Genomic DNA, 10,683 nt, shown 5'->3' on the forward strand with positions numbered 1-10,683 from the left:
GGGGGGAAGCGTGGCAGAGCGTTTCTTAGGTTTGGCCGAGGATGCTTGAGCAGCGTAGCCTGTCCATGGCTCAGCTGTGAGACGACGCAGAGTGTTTGGAGAGTGCGTTTGAGAGGTCTGTAAAGTTTGAAGGCTGCTTTGCAGAGACCTGGCTGGGCTTCTGATGATCGGTAGGGAGATGGTTTGGTTTACACATGGGATTAAAGTTAAGAGAGAACCAGGAAAGTAGGAAAAGGCAGTTTACAATGTAATGCTGCTCTTGCAGCTGCAGCAGAGCAGATGGATGTAATTCATTTGCAGATCTGTTTGTGAAAGTTTTACAAGTCATCGAAAACTAAGTAGCATCACTATAATGGATCATTAAAGTCTCACTATATTTATAGATTCTAAACAAGCGATCTGAAGTGTTAATTAAATGTGAGGAAAAATTATGTTTGGGAAGGAAAAGGGGGAGAAATATAATTACAAATTAGCTATGGAAGCACTCTTCTATCATTTTCATCTAATTTAACTATTAAATTCATTGATGTCTGCAGCGTAGGGAAGCCCAGCAAACTGAGAAGTCAGAAATGTTATCAGTAATTAGAGTACATTAGCTTATCAGAGAAATAAGGTATTGTCATTGTTTTACTCTAAATTACCTAGATGGAAATATTAGAGGATGGATTATTTGCCTTTTAAAATAAATCATCTGCTGTATATATGTCTCCCTGTGCACAGTAACAAACTGATTTGTTTCTTTCGCACTATAACAGATCTTCACACTAACTCTCACATACCTGTGGTGCTTATGAATTATTGGCCTCCTACTTGTGAAAGAAATCTAACACTGTCCTCACCACTTACAGGTGAGATATTCTATAAATAATACTGTATGTGATGTGTTCTGAAATAAGATCTGTTTAGTAGTAGGCTGAGCAAGGGAATTTATAGCTGGTGCTTTGTGATTTTGGCATTCAACTGTATAACGGTGCCCATAAAACCATGTTTCAAGTTGCACATATATTTTTGTCTCAAGCCAACTTTTTTTTTTTTCCTTTTTTTTTTTTTTTTTTTTTTTTTTAATATGAGGAAGCTGTTTGGCCCCTTTATAGGTTGTTCCTTGCATGTATTTTCAAACATATCCTTCAGTGTGTCCTCAGAAGTGACCCACAATAAATGCAAATAAGCCAAATCCCTAATAAGGCTGCATGACCAGATCAAGACTTATGTGAATACATTTGACCATTTTAATATTTCTCTCAGCCCACTCTTTCTCACTATGACAAGTTATGGAAATTTTACAAGCTTAAAAATGAAAAACAAAATGAAAACAAACCACCCACCCATTCCCCCAAAAAGAAAGAAAGAAGAAAAAAAAAAAAAAAAAAAAAAAAAAAAAACCTATAAACCTGTGTTAATGCCTTTTATGCCATGTAAGTGAAGAGGTTTCTCCTCTTCACTTTTCCCAGTCTGTCCTGTGAGAAGCCCAGAAAGCCAATACACAGAGATTTAGTCTTCCAAGACGGGTAAGGTGCAGCAATGTGCAGCCCTGTGAGATGTTAAGTCTGCTGCAGTCATAGCCTAGATGGGGTGCAGCCCTCTCCATGGGTATTGTCTGATCATAGATCAGATCATCTATAAAAACTATATTTTTCAAAAAACTTCTTAGCTAATGACACATGCCTGTCTTGTTATTGTTTTACTAGATAGAAAAAAAAAAAAAAAAGAAAGGAAAAAAAAAACACAAACAAGTTTCTCTAGCACTGCCAGAAAATCCTACTGAGAAACTAGGAACAACAAATCATGTTTTTTCTTCCTTTATAATGATGGGGCTGTTTAAAAGACAATGCCCACGGGGTAGTCCAGCTTCTTGTCAAAATGTAATCTACTGTTCCAGATGGTAAACACTCAAAGACATATTTATGGTGACTTCTACATACCTTCCTTTGACATTGGCTTTTTTTTTTTTTACCCTGAGAGCACTTGTACTGGGTACACACATGAAGTTCCCATTAGCATCCTAGCAGCTGTAAAAGTGCTCAGAACTCACAGAGATGTTCCTCACAGTGAGATAAAAATAATCTGAGGAAGAGATCTGAGACCAGTGCAACCTTAGTAGATCCATGATATGCTCAAGGTTAGAAATACCAGAAGTACAAAAAGATCCATAAACTGCTGCATGAAAGCTGTGATACATTTTTGTTGCAGCTAATTCATCTTTGCTTGATAGGGAATGCTGAACATACCAGGCATGTCTGTACTATCAACTGTGTTTGTGATGTGAGGTAATCTGCGCCACACAAAATCTGGTGGGTTTCTTTTCCCCCCAAATTTCCCCCCTACTCCCAGATAGTGAAGACTAGGTTGGATATGAATTGGGCTGTTTTCAAAGTGCTACTTTTTATTTTTTTCTCATTGCTCCAAAACAGTGAGACAGAGCACGAGAAAATGTTTTCCAGTCAGAATGTGTTCTTTCCTGAATTGTCTTAAATATGTGTCACTTTATTACTTGTCAGCATCTTCCTCTTCTTAACACTTTATAATCGAGGTGGGTGAGCCTGTTCCATCACAATATGCAACTTTAATTTTTCCTGCTTGGCATGTCTCCTTGGATTTTCATTGATTTTTTTGTCTCATTTTGAGATGAAAAAAATAATTATGATTGGTGTAATTTTACCTTTTAAAAAAACTTATTTGGTAAATTTCCAAATGGCATATAGAAACACCTTCAAAAAGTAGGCTAAATTTGAGGTCATTAGGGAAAAAATGCATTTTAGAAGCCTGAAGTATCCTAGAGATGGCAAGTATCAGAGTGAAAATTATTGTAACGGCTCTCATCAGGAACTGATAAAAGCAGTTTATTAAAAATGTTGAGATGCTGGGGACAGTGTTTCCAAATGTTTGAGATGTTATAAAACCCATGCTCAGTGGAAGTTAGAAAGCTATGGAAAAAATATATTTTCAAAGATTTTCAAATTCTGTTCTGCCGAGATCACTTTATTGCAGACTATTTTGACAGTTTGCAGTTTATTATCTAGCTTTGTTTAACTTACATACTGCACTCAATATTATGTTTGTTCATGCAGGATCAGGAGTTTGAGTGTTGTGTAATGGCAGGACTTACTCTTATCCTGGCGAGGCTGGACACTTGCAGCGGATGTCATGGGAGTCATGGCTTCCATGATTTTCTTAGCTTTAGAAAGGGCTTTGGGGGATTTGTGTTTGAGTGGGAAGGCAGACTGATGTGATAACAATTGAGAAAGCTCCTTTCTGAGTGCCTTGAGAGCTGCAGTGTTCAACAGAGGACGGGGTCCCGTGACAACTCTGTGGTGACACAGAAAGAATCCAATTAGTGGCCACTCCTGCTGTTGATACTAGATCTCTCCTAAAAAATTTCCACCATTACCACCCTCATTGTAATCCCATCAACGATACCGATAATGGGATCACGAGTGTGTTTTCAGAATGTCTGTTTAAATTTTAACTGCTGTCTTAGGAGATTTTGAGGATGTTAGATTAGAAGGTACTGAATAGCATGGCTCACAACAGAGCTACGTGACGTGCATGTCACCCAGCAGCTGTCTTTCCCATATTACATTTTCCCAACAACTCCACCACAGGTAGAGCTGCTATAACAGTGCTACAGACCTAGGTGTTAAGGGTGGATGTACCTGGTGAATATTCCATCGAGTCTCAGCTGTTCCTGCACTGCAGTTACCTGTGGACCTGGTCACTGCATGGGACATTTCCATACATTTATGGAAAGCAGCAGGAGATGGGAGCTGATATCATCCCCTTTCACTGTGCCCCAGCTCTGGCAGCAAGGCAGCCTTTTTTTTCCCTTTAAAAAGTTCTAAATCATCATTCTTTGCCTTTGCAGCTGGACCAGCAACCTAATATTCAACCCAACCCCCTGCGTCTTTTTTTTTTTTTTTTTTTTTTTCCAGCAACACAAATTCTCATCTAGATTTTAACGACCTTCACCGTTTCCGTATGATCAGAGTCACTCTTCTGTTGTCCCTGCCAAGTAATGTATGTTAGATGCTGTCAGGAGCTTGTAGTGGACACCCTAAAATGGAAAGATTCTTAAGGCCTCCACCAGTGTTACCTCAGAGTGCAACACAGTAATATATGAATTGCCAAACAGGACACCTTTTATCCGAGCTGAATTATTTTAGCATATTTTAGGTATGTCAGTAGAATCCTTATGAGAGCCTCTCTAAGGTCTTTGACTTAGTGTTTCTTGGTTTTGCTCACTGGTGAGATGAATTCATTTTTAATTTTAAAGGCCTTAAGACCTTTATTTTCTGAGAAAGGTAATATTTAATTCATCTTTCGTTTATGGAGTGCACACAGCAGTTTTGGTATCAGTTATTTCCCAGAACTGTAATTTCCCCTTTCAGAATCTGTTTAAAAGCTTTGGTAAGTCTTTGATACGGTGTGCTCTATCAGCCTTGGAACTCAGCCTTCCTAGCATTAACCATCAAAGGTGATTTGGTTACAGTGAAACATTTCTGTAATGACTGATCTTTTTACCCAAGAGTTTGTCATGACTTTCTTAAAACTTTTCTTTGAATTATTTTATAGAAAAATATGCAATTTTGTAATCTTTGTAGCTCTCTGCAGATTTGGTAGTATTGGTGAAATTTCAATTTATTTATGTGGTTTCATGCTATTTTGTAGATCAGTGCTAGATTTTCCACAGAATAATTCATGGAGTTTCTAAATGAAAAAGCAAAACACTGAAAGTCAATAATTTCATGTTTTAAATAAAATCTCTCCTGATATTGTCTTTCTGAATGTCAATGACATTGCTATTTCTCTATGATGTGACTCTAACACATCTTAGCAAGGAGAGGAGCTGCTCCACAGCAGCTGTATTTTTGTGGTGCTTCACAGGAGGTGAAGTCTGTCTGGAAAGCCCACAGAGAAAATGGGGAAACCTTTGGCACAAGATTTCTGGAGAATAAATGTAACAGGGAACTGAAAATAGGGATTGTTTTTCTCTAAAGCATCCATAAAAGCAGAACAGTGGTCTGTTCCAGTATTGTAATTGCAACGTGCCAAGATGTTCATTATTCTAACATGTGCACTGTTTTGTCTGTTTTCACTTAAAAAGAGAAAAATGTGTTACCAAGCCCATAAATGTCTGCAGAACTGCCAAGTCTCCTGACTTTTATCAGTAGTCTTGTGATACTTAGCCTCCTTTGTAAAGCTTCAAGTGTTAGAGTCAAGATATTACGTGAGAAGTTCAGATCTATCCTTTCTGTTTTTTTTTTTTTTTTTTTTTTGTTTGTTTGTTTGTTTGTTTTTAACCTAATACTCACTGTTGCAGAGGAAGCTGACAGACATGCATGCAGCTCCAAAAACATGGAGGAAGCTAACGGAAATCCCAAATCTCACTATGTAAATGCATGCAGACTTTGTGAATCAGGTGGGTTTGTGTATATTTTGCCTGGCAATTAAAAAGAAGAAAAAAAAAATATCTGAGGTTTACTGTAATCAGCTCCCCCTTGGAATTTCCAATCATTTGTCTGATAATTCCCATTTTGGTAAAGAGTTTTTATTGAGGGTGAGGTTCCTTGACTCTGCTTGCAGCCCTGGAGAAAGCCATCCTTGATCCTCCCATCCTCTGCCTCCAGCTGTGTGTTCCCATCTCCTCCCTTGTGCCAGGTCTGGCTCTTGACTCACCTCCTGGTGTGCTGGATGAGCTCACTGGAGCAGTGGGAAGCTGCTTTTTCTGCCAGTTTGGTGAGCTGATTCAACTCAGCAAGTGGGCAGATGGCTCAGCATCTGAGCTGGTGCAAGGGAAGAGGTTGGAGCTGCTGGCTTGCAGTGAGGGGGAGAAACCTGACCAACCCTGTAGAGGGTGTGAGCTGTAAAATCACTCATCTACCTGGTGACTCCTCGCCCTGAAGCCTGGAACACTGTATGACTACAGGAGAGTGTGTGATAATAGACATGAAATCATGTTAATGGTGTGATGAGCAAAAGGCTAAATGTGTATGCTTTTAATGAAATCATATCAATTTTTACAGAGAGAATTGCTGCAGTGTGACTTAGAATCTGGAAAGACACTGGTTGCTGTTTCTGATATTTTAAATATACAGATAAGCTTTGGAGAGAAATGAATAAAAAGTGTAGGAGAGAAAAGGGAAAAGAAATACTAGTACCTGCTTAACTACTCTTTAAAAACATGACTGAGATTATGAGGGTGGTATCCAGGCCAAGGTATTTGAGGTGTCTCAGAACAATAAATACTTACAAAGCAGCTACCTATAGGCATGTACTCTCTCTGATCAGTGAAGAGAGTCCTTCTGAAGGCCTTCAGGCATTTCAGTTAGGCAGACAGTATTTCCTTTTAGAAACCTTCAAAGGCGTTTGCCTCTTTCAGTAGCACATGTTGGGCTTGAAGCTTACCCGCTTAGTCTACCAGGACTGCTAAGGAGCTGGAGGGACTTGATATCATCTTGAGTTTCTTGGTTGGACCACAGATGAGTGATGCCATTGTCTGTATTTGAATAGCTGGAATGTAATTCCTACATATTTCTTTAAGGTGTCTCCCACACTTTCCACAGAAGTATGAAATGAGTATGAAGTATGAAGAAGTATGAAATGAGTCTCTCATTTGAACAGGAGGAACCATGATTCACTTGAAGAGACAAGGATACTCATTTTAGATTAAAAGTTATTGAGGTACAGACCAGACAAATGGAACACAGTACTCATCCAAAGTGTCACCAGCTTCTGTACTGGGCTATGCTGACAAGAAAAATGCATAACCGTTTCTTTCTAAAATATTTAAGTTACAGAAGAATGTTTAGAAAATCACCCACTCTTTGTTTCTTGAAAGAAGGTCCAAAGGCTATGGGACAGATGAAGTTTAGGGGAATCTGAGGTGTTGCTGGGGCCTGCAAGCTCTAAAGGTACACTGAGGAATAACGCATGGTCTTACATAGGTATGATATTGGACAAAGAATGGAGGAAAGACAACGAAAATCTTTAAAAGTCCAGTACCCATGTTTCTGGATTTAGCTATGCTAAATCTTTTGAGGGTTACCACCCACTGGCTTGGTTGCCTCAGGGCACGCCAGTCACAAATTAGAGAACAGTAGTGCAATAATAAACAAAACATGCTGTAAATAATCAGCATCTTTTAACTATTGCTTTTTCCAAAGACTGCCGAAACACTAATGATAGTAGATTTTAGAATAATATATGGGTTTTGGTAACTTGCTAGCAGTAAGGATGTATGTATTAAGTCAACCTTTGTACTAATTTTTAGCAAAGATTCCCTTTGTGTCATTCCCCACTATGTTATTGAAAAGAATAGCTCTAACACCTGAATTCCTGAATGTGTCCCTAATAAAACACATATGAATTTACCTTGGATTGTTATGATCTATCTTACATCTAGAGCCAGTTTATGAACTGAGGCTGTAACATTATCTGTTTGGCCATCATTGTATAGGATTTAGGGAGACCATTACCATAGTTAGACCAATAAAAATGTTCTGAAGCTAACCCAAGTTTATCTGTCAGACATTCCAGTAGTTTCTTTTATCTCTATATCAGTAGAAGGTCAGCATTTCTTATCTCACTGTAAACTTCAGTCCACTGCTGGCATATAGACTCACAGAGGAAGGTTTCCTGTGCTCTGCTGCTCTGTAGGCTTAACTCCCAAGCTCAAAATGCTGCTGAATTAGTTTTTTGATCTTCTTGGTATGGAGAATTCCTCTAAAGCATGGATCCTCTGAAGTGAGGAAGGGTAAAATGAAGAGAGGCTGAAGGACACATAGTCAGGGATCACCAGACTCCTCAGAAGGATAACAAACAGTTCAACATAGGACAAAATGTCATCACAGAGGTGTTGAAACAGATACATCATTTTTCTAGGTCTTTTGCATCTTATGCAAAAGTGATCTTATGCAGTTCACTTTCTGTTTTTCCCTCTCACTAACTTTCTCTGCAAATATTTCCTTTCTACAAATGCAAGTCTTTTTTTTTGCACTTTAGCAACTTATGAATGGTTTGAGATACAGTATAACCATATCTCAAAAAATAGGTCATAACAAGTAACACAGACCTACTTCATAGAATAATAGTATGTCTTGGGTTGTAAGGGACCTTAAAGATCATCTAGTTCCAACCCCCCTGCCATAGGTAGGGACACCTTCTACTAGACCAGGTTGCTCAAATCCCTCTCCAACCTGGCCCTGAATACCTTCCAAAACTTTGGATGGTGTTGTTATAGGTGGATGGAGCATCCACAATTTCTCTGGGCAACCAGTTCCAGCGCCTCATCACCCTCTCAGTGAAGAACTTCCTTCTAACAACTAATCTAAATCTCTCCTAGTTTAGTTTAAAACCACTCCCCTTTGTCCTATCACTATTTGCTAAGCAAAAAGTTTCTCTCCATCTTTTATATATATATATATATAAACCCCCTTTACGTATTGAAAAGCTGCAAGTCTCCCCAGAGCCTTCTCATCTTCAGGCTGAACATCCCCAGCTCTCTCAACTTTTCTTTGTAGGAGAGGTGCTCTAGCCCTCTGATTATCCTTGTGGCCCTCCTCTGGACCTGGTCTAGCAGCCCCACCTCCTTCTTGTGCTGGGGGCCCCAGAGTTGGATGCAGCACTCCAAGTGTGGCCTCACATGGGCAGAGCAGAGGGGCACAATCACCTCCCTCCACCTGCTGGTCACTCCTCTGTTGATGTAACCCAGGATGCAGTTGGCCTTCTGGGCCACAAGCACACACTGCTGGCTCACGTCAAGGATTTCACCCACCAAAACTCCCAAGTTCTTCACTGCAGGGCTGCTCTCAGTGAGTTCTTCTCCCAGTCTGTGCTTGTGTAGGATTGCCCTGACTCACCTTGCAGTTAGGCTTGTTGAACCTCATTAGGTTCACGTGGGCCCACCTATTTAGCTTGTCTAGATCCCTTTGGATGGCATCCGTTCCTCTGTTGTGTCAGCTCCACCATTCAGCTTGGTGTCATCTGCAAACTTGCTGAGGGTGCACTCAATCCCACTGTCTGTGTCGTTAACAAAGATATTAAACAATACCAGTCCCAAGACAGACCTCTGAGGGACACCACTCGCCACCAGCCTCCACCTTGACAAAGAACCATTGGATCTTTGTTGTTCTGGTCTTGGGTACTGTGGGTACCTTTCACATAGAAAGATGACCATCAAATCTTGTGAATCTTTTTTGGTGGAAGATAGTTGCCAGCATAGACTGAAAAAGCTGGGTAAAAGAAGAGCATGGCTAGCTAGAACTGAGGTTCATGCTGTTGTGGATATTGTGCAACCATAGCATGACATTACTCATTTTGACAATGTCAGGGTCTTGTATATAAGCCTGGAGAATTCACCACTCCTTCTGGCAGGTGCTACAGCATAAGCAGTGCAAGAAGACTATGCATGTATTATCCATTTCTCTTTTTGTGTGACATACAAGAAACCTTGAATATTGTTTTGAATTTGCTGCAGGTACATTTGCCCTTTGATCAGAAAGAGTTTAGATAATGACCAACAGTGTTTCATGTTCTACACTGATTGTACTAATACTGCTCTATACCAAAACATTAACTGGGACACCAGTGTTAACACAGTAGTGGAAAAGAGACGCAAACATTTAGAATACCAGTGTGTTGAATCTGATAGCTATTTGAACTATTCACTCTTTTTTTTAGTGTTCAGCTACCTACAGCTGCCAGAAATGCCACTTTTCTATTGCCTGCAATAGAAGAATGTGTTGAGCTTTTCAGTTAGGAATTGATCTCTTTAATGCATGTATTTAGGGGTCTGTGTGTTCCTGAAGTTGTACCTTACTGTCAAACAACTCATCTTTAGAAAAATTATTGCCATCAGTTTGGATGAAAGCCTAACACAGGGCAGTGCACATCTCCAAGAATGCCTCATCCCAGTCTTCCAGGCACCTTGTTGAGTCACATCTGGCATGAAATGAGGAGCCCATGTCTCTGACCTTATCTTCAAAGCTCTGCACGGGCCACTCATTGTTATAAGAAGCTCTTTTCCCTGCTTCATCATGAATCATTGCCATCTAGACTTAATAGAAAAAGTATTACTATACAGTGGAGGATGAAAATTTAGGTGGGCAATAAATTTCCATTGTGAGTCTATAGATACAGGCATCATCAATGAATCTGAGTGGATAGGTGACTTCTGAAATAGACAAAACAAGAGTCTGAATCATGGCTGATAGATCTTCCTAAGGATCATAAATCAGATTTGGCAAGCGGAGGATGGAAAGAAAATCCGTTCTCCTTCTCTCAGTGGTGTGTCAGCATGGTTCTTGCACATATGTATTGATCTATCTATATTTGAGTCTGCTTGGAGGTATACTTATCTCTTCTTCCAGGAGAACTCCTGGAGAAATCCTGAGCACAACTGATTCTTAATCAAACGTTTCTAAGGCATTTATCATGTATCATATTTTTCTGTGCAATATCTACCTTTTAGTTGCTGCAATGGACTTGGGGGGCTGATGGTGTCAAAGAGGATCTAAGCTGTTTTCTCATAGCTAGAGACCTTAATTTCAGAATATTATATATATATATAAATACATATTTAGTGCTGAAAGAATATTTATATTTCCTTAGAAGTAAGGAAGCTTATTTTTACTTAGAAGTAAAACAAAATTCTTCTACTATGGTTAAAGCCACATATGCCATGGGAAC

At 39.5% G+C, this 10,683-nt stretch overlaps 1 long non-coding RNA gene across 1 annotated transcript in view; it reads left to right on the forward strand.

Moving 5' to 3' along the window:
• LOC118163001 overlaps nucleotides 1–848 on the forward strand; it is a 1,735-nt gene extending 887 nt beyond the window's left edge. The window contains exon 2 of the long non-coding RNA XR_004748771.1: nucleotides 756–848. This is a non-coding gene — a long non-coding RNA (uncharacterized LOC118163001). The remainder of the gene's footprint in view (nucleotides 1–755) is intronic.
• Nucleotides 849–10,683: the final 9,835 nt, after the last annotated feature.

This window comes from Oxyura jamaicensis, chromosome 2, assembly GCF_011077185.1.
Source record: "Oxyura jamaicensis isolate SHBP4307 breed ruddy duck chromosome 2, BPBGC_Ojam_1.0, whole genome shotgun sequence".
Lineage (NCBI taxonomy): Eukaryota > Metazoa > Chordata > Aves > Anseriformes > Anatidae > Oxyura > Oxyura jamaicensis.